Here is a 6,615-nt window from a genome sequence, read left to right as displayed (position 1 = left end):
AAACGCATTTTCATCTAAAATGACTTTTAATGCAAAAATATGAACATGTAAAAACCCTATTGTTCTCTTTAGTTTTGTTGCATTTCTCCCCTATTTCTGAAACTGGACACATTAAAAGCTAGTTTTGACAACACTAACACCTAAAATCTATGAATATAAATATTCAGAAAATCACATAACAGGAAACAACCAGGAGAGTAAGGATTGAAAATTCGAGAGGCAATTTTCTTCTGTGCTGTTTTTCTTCCATTTACATGATAATTATTATTTGCAGAATGAACAATACACGTGTTTTCCCATTTTTGCATAAACAGGTTCTTTGTAACGTCGGCCTGTTGTAATGGCTGCTTGAGTTTCAGTTCACGTCACGAACAGAGAGTAATGTGGGGCTGAAACTGCACAGCTGAGAGGATGATGCAGACACAGTGATCCTCCCACACCGTCCGGTGACAGCCCCAATAAATACTTCATGACTTCTCCTCCTCCAGAAAGCAGGGATACGGCTGATTTTCACTCTACAAACTTTATCCATCCGCCCGACAATCAAATTACTGAATTGCTCTACAGTAATGGCCCTGGTTTTAAATTTGTTTAAGGGGACAACATCAGCAAAAAAAAATAAAAAATTACACTTTACGATTTTATATCTGCCATTTTAAATAAGCCAAAATGCTGCAGTGATAAAAGGTTTTCAGCCCAACTAAACTGTCATTTGAATTCAGTAATTAGCATAATTATCCATTCAAAAAGCTGTTTGTTCACAGGCAGATTAAGAAAAATGAATCATACTATTCCCCTGCTGATGTTTTGTAGTCTTCATCCACAAACACAAAGTATTTGGCAATTTCTGCACTATCGCTCAGTGAACCTAATGTCAAATTTAAATTTCTGTTTCTGCAGGGAGATTTAAATCCACGTCTGGCAAGCGAGCCTCTCCAGACGCCGAGGATGCATTTCTGTTTCTGTGGCGGTCAAGTACATTTATAGGTCAAGTTGGATGATATCAGATCTGAAGCAGAAGCAGTCTTTTATCATTGAGAAAAACCTGGCCTTTATGTCAGCCTCTGTCTCCGTCCGTCTGTTCTCCCAGATTAGCGCATGCAGCTGGCCTGCTTTCCTGACCCGAGTAACTCCACAGCAGAGTGGAAGGGAGTAGAGGCTGAAAGGAAACGCAGTGGACAGTGGGGGGAAATGATAGGATGAAGAAATGTGATTGGACAAAGGGAGAGGAAAGGATGCTTTCAGAGAGTCAGAGGTGCAGAAGCGAAGATTCGGAACAGCAACTGACAGACTAAAGGACAGAGTGGTATTTCATTTTGGGAGCGTGCCTTTCACTAGAAGTTTATCTCGAAAGAAATGAGGTGCCTGAAAGAAAGAAACTCCAGAGAAATGTGACTTTTTAAAGCACCAACCAATTCCCTCACTCATTTAAATCTTTGGCAAATCTATAGGTCTCAAAAACTAAATTAAATCCAGTATTACTTCTTCATACCATGGGACGAGGTTTGGAGATATTTTTGTGTCAATATGTAGTTTCAAACTCTCCTCCTTGACAGATCAGTCTGGATCCCAAATGAAAAATCGGCCCTGAGGTTTTTGAGAGATGCTACAAGCAGAACAGCCAGCTGGCCTTGCTTGAAAATCCCACCAAGGACAGCTTTATTTCAGCATGCCTTTTTAGGAATTTGAAGCTGATAAAAAGCTAATTTATTCCCCTTTTACACTGATATGTTACCTTAAATGGACATTATTAATAGTTGAAACAGAACTCTGCACCAAAACAGCGTGAAAGGCTCGAGGCGACAGAACTTTTTGACTATTGTTGGCACTGATTTATGCATGAAAAAGTTTATTATTTTTACGTTTATTTGTTCATATCATCTGCAAGTTACAGTGATCTTTATTCTTGATAAATGAAAGCAAAAAATAAATAAATAAAACGTATTTTTCATATACTTCTGACAATGTCTTGCTTTCTAAAATGTCTGAGGAGGTTTTGGGATACAGATTTAGTTAATCTTTTAAAATAAATAATAACTTATGGAAGCGGCAAGTGTGTCATTTTTAGTTCAGTTTCGCCCAGGGACTTTGCTGCCTCTTTTGGCCCGACAGTAAGAGCAGAGCAGGCGAAGAAAAAGTGAACTAACCCACCGCTGGGTGAAGCAGAGGGGGCCAGCAGTGTGACTGCTGCTGCCTGGCTGTGATATAATCTAATGGATACTGCACTCCTGGGGCAGCACTTGATTAATCTGCCCCTGGCTGTTGCAGCAAACCTGATTGCCTCTGGCCTCTGCCCCTTTTGCAGAAGAAGCCAGTGTGAGTTAGCCAGCTACACATGAAGAAGCCCAGGAACAGCGAAGCTCTTCTGGGCGCCCTTCTGCAGCCGACGGAGCGGGATGAGGCGAGGGATGCTCAGCTCCAGCAGAGTGGCAACTTTCTTTATTCGAGAAAATTGAAAAAAAAAATTTTTTAAATAAATCTTGTTCCCTTCTGCTTTTCCTTCCTGATGCCATCAAGGCATCGATAGTAGTAGCTACATATAAGAGACAAGCCTTGACTGGAATTCACTTTTTTTCATTAGTTAGAAAGTGAAATCATCTTCTTTCTATTGACTGACATATATAGGAAAATAATCATTTTTGTAAAACTCCAGTTTTAAAAAGCAGATGTCAAGATGTCATTTATTCTCTCAAAGCTAAATGTCTTTTGATGTACAAGTCTGTGAACTTCTCAGGCTGACGGATAAATGGAGTCTGAAAGTAAAACATCTTTGTAAAAGGCAGAAAACAGAAGCCAAGGGTAGAGCTCAGGGAGGAGCCCTCCAACACCCCCGGGGGGGGCGGAAGAGAGGTGGAAGTTGGCCGAGAATCAGGTGGAGATCTGCAGATTCAATAGTGTTGTCACAAAACAGCAAGGCTGTCTGCAGAAAAGAGGCAAAAAAAAAAAAGAGTAGCTATAAGATCACCTTGGAGCAACTGGAAATTTAAGTCCCAGAGGAGGAGGACCCTGAAGCAGGTGGAACGCAATGTTTTCCCCAAGCTTATCAAACAAGGCTTTTCCAGGGGCAAGGTAAGGGCGACAGGAAACGGTGCGAGCACTTAATCACGTTAAACATAAACGTGTCAACATGCAGTGGTGTACATCATGTTGGGTAATATTAGAACATTGTAGCTAGAAGTTTGCTCCTGTCCCAGCTGACCTCCACGAGTCAAACAACTGGACTTTTTTTTTTTTTTTTACCCATTACCAGGAAGAAAGCAAGCTTACGTCCTTCAGGTCTGTTTAATATTGCCAGTGAAACTTATGAAGGATGCCGGATGGATGGACAGACACACGGATGGATGGATAATTGTGTGCATCTCGTTTTTGACAACTTCGCCTATAGATTTGAGTCCATACTTGATTGGTCCTAACCCACACAATACAATAGCAGAAAATTATTTCAGTGTAACGGCTGCTAGACACAACTATTTAATCTGGAGTTCATCAGCTAACAAACCAGACAGTGGAGGGAAAATAGGAACAACAAGACATCCTGGAAGCCAACATACTTTTAGAAATGGCTGGTTTTACTGGATTCACTGCTTCCAACAGGAGTTTATTCTCCAGAGAGATAAATATGCTGATGGCAGTTGTAGAAAATCTTGTATCCATGGCTGAAAATAATCCCATCTGTGTTTCTAAAGCAAATGAATTATTAATTATGAAAGGAGAAGTAAACTTTTCCAGCAAAGCAGCTTTTTGTGTCTGGCCAAAATCAACTGGAAACCCTGAAATAAAAACCAGATCGCCCAGCACCTCAGCTCGCTATGCAGTACAGAAAATAAAACTGGATTTGAGCTTTCTTTTACAACTTCTCTTCTGCAAACCGAGGAGCTGTTTAGCGTTGTGTAAAACAATTCCTAGTAAAGGTCAGCAAAATGGAGCTGAGAGGAGCAGATTGTTGTTTACATTTGGATACTTATGAATCTTTAAGTGGAAAAACTAGTCCATTACTTTGACAAGAGATTATTGCCCCTTTGGGATTACACTGTAGTGATCATTGGTTAAAGCAATGCTGCTCAGTACTGGAGCAGTATGAAACTAATATCCTTTTTAGACTTTTTGAATGCGTTTATTACCTGGTTATTAGGATTTAAAATTATATCCTTCTAAAGAAAGAAGTAGGTTATATGAAACAGACTGCTTTGCACTCACCTCTCGTTTCTAAAAGGGTAAACATACACATGATTGTCAGCTCCTGCGTGGAAAGTAGTGACGCAATCCATATACATTGAGGTGTTATCATTTGTGATCGGGCACCTGCCAGACCACAGTGATTACAGCCAACCAAGCTATTCTTACACCTGAGCTCGCCTTTGTTCTTCTATTCTAACAAGCTGTTCATTTCTACCTCCCATCTCTGTCCCCTGGAAAAATAAACAAGCTCTTGTTGAGCTGCCCCACTCATTAGCCCTCTATTGGCTGCACAGCTTTTAGTCTAAAAACAAGCCGGTGTTTTGCCAACTCGCTTCACTGACTGTGCCACACAGCGCCTGAGTGAAACAGGTTCAGAGTCTGCAGCACAGGTTGGAAAAAAAAGGATGTAAGGTAAAAATGTCATAAAGAGTTGTGCAATGACTATTCAAGAAAAGAGACGTGGACATTTTTATGATTTTATCTTCACGTCAGGAGATTTAAATACATAAAGCAAGCAGACCAAGCAGTTCCTCCCTGTGCTATTGCATTTCTGTGCTGTTGGTGAGACAGGAAATGAAGAGAGCCATATCATACAGTAATAACACTGAGTTGGATGATGGAGTTCTGATCATAGATAGGGTGTGTTGCAAACACAATGATTCAGAAAGCAGAACACTCTCGCAGCCTGATCAATACACACACCAGAGTGCCACATCAACAAACCTACTCTGTTTGCAGCCCACACACGCAGTCGTTGCCCGTGTCAATTTGTACTTTCTTCTCCAATCAGTCATGATGAAACGTGCGTCCTCGCTGCAGGTTGGAAACAGATATGATTCAACGCAGATGAGTTATTATCACTTTCTAGATTTAATAAGAATTCATCTGTTTGTTGGTTTGTTTTGTTTTGTTTTTTTCCCCACACATGAAAGGTCAGAGAGAAAATCAGCTAGAGGAACAATCTTTCTCTCAGTGGTGCTGGATGAAATTTAATTTGCAGTACTGTTTTCATCTCACTTTACTAATAAAGATTAACTGGATACCAGCAGACTGTAAAATTGTTGAATTTATTAAAAAACTCTTGAACACAAAAAAAGTTACATCACGTTCTAACTGTTAAAATACTTTGTCTTCTTTATTTTTAAGTAAATTATAATTAAAACGAATTAATGTTGGATTAAATACAGAAATTATGCAACACTGCCACCCTGTGGCTTTATTTAGCAATTACAACAGCTGAAACATAAAGCAGCCAAAATTGGACACTAAACACAATTTATTATTATTTAATCAAACATATTACTGTTGTGTAATTATTTTAAACTGGTCAGCTATTGTTGGCACGGGATGTAGATATCACAAGTATAAATTTAATTAATTATGTAGGGGGTTAAAAGTTTAATTGTGTCTTTAAAAGTTCATGGAAGTTGGTGATTCCTTCTTGTTGTTGTAATAATCATGCAGGACAAACTGTTTTAAGGACTTTAAAAAAATGCAAATATGAAGCTTTTAGCATAATGGCTTACCTAAAAAAATTAAAGTACTCATTTTATTAGTAAGAATTTTCCTAAGTGAATTCAAGTGTTATTTCTGCTGCATGCATCCCCGAATTGCTAAATAAAACAGGAAAGCTAAACTTTTTTCACAATATTATAAGAGGAAAAATAATTTTAAACAAAACGCAATAGGTGCAATCTAACAAATTATATCCTAAAAGCTTTAAATTCAAGGGAAAGTAATTTGGTCAAGAATTAAAGCTAACTTTACATGTTAATGTTGTTTTCTCACTTAATATTGTTGTTTAGAGGGATTTCTTGTACTTTCAACAGCTACTAAAAGAAAAATCTAATTGTTCAGTGTAATTGTTAAGTACAGGGGAAAAAATATTTAGTTTTTATTGCAGCTAATTTAATTTATGCATCGCTGAACATACAGTACAGCTTCTTACCGACAGGGGGCAACACTGAGCAAACTTTTGCTCCAATCAGAGAGCAAGGAAGAAGGGACTCATATTGAAGCTGAATGAGCTTCCTTATATCACATTTTTGTTATTGTTTTGGACACTTTATGGATAAATTCACACTTACATGTTTTACTTTACGTTAGTAAGCACAAAATTAGCATTTAACGTGCTAATTTTGCTAGGCTTTTCTACGACAACGTCGCCATCTTGTGGTAGCCTCCGAGTATTGCAGCTCCGTGTGACTCCGGCTTGAAGCTCCCAGAAAGAGTTGCCGCCGCCGCCGCAGTAAGTTGATTTTTAACAGCGGGAACTGGACGCCCCCCTTTTTTTTCCTGTCCCACTTTCCTCCTCCACTTGCGAACCATTTGGTTTGAAAGCGGACGAGGCGGGCGGGCAGCGCGGAAATCGGATGCCAGCTTCCTGCAGCTGAAGCTCGGTCACATGGTGGGCGGATGGAGCGCCGCTGAGGAGCT

The sequence above is a fragment of the Kryptolebias marmoratus genome, linkage group LG10, assembly GCF_001649575.2.
Source record: "Kryptolebias marmoratus isolate JLee-2015 linkage group LG10, ASM164957v2, whole genome shotgun sequence".
In the NCBI taxonomy this organism is placed as follows: Eukaryota; Metazoa; Chordata; class Actinopteri; order Cyprinodontiformes; family Rivulidae; genus Kryptolebias; species Kryptolebias marmoratus.
This window is presented reverse-complemented; position numbering follows the sequence as displayed.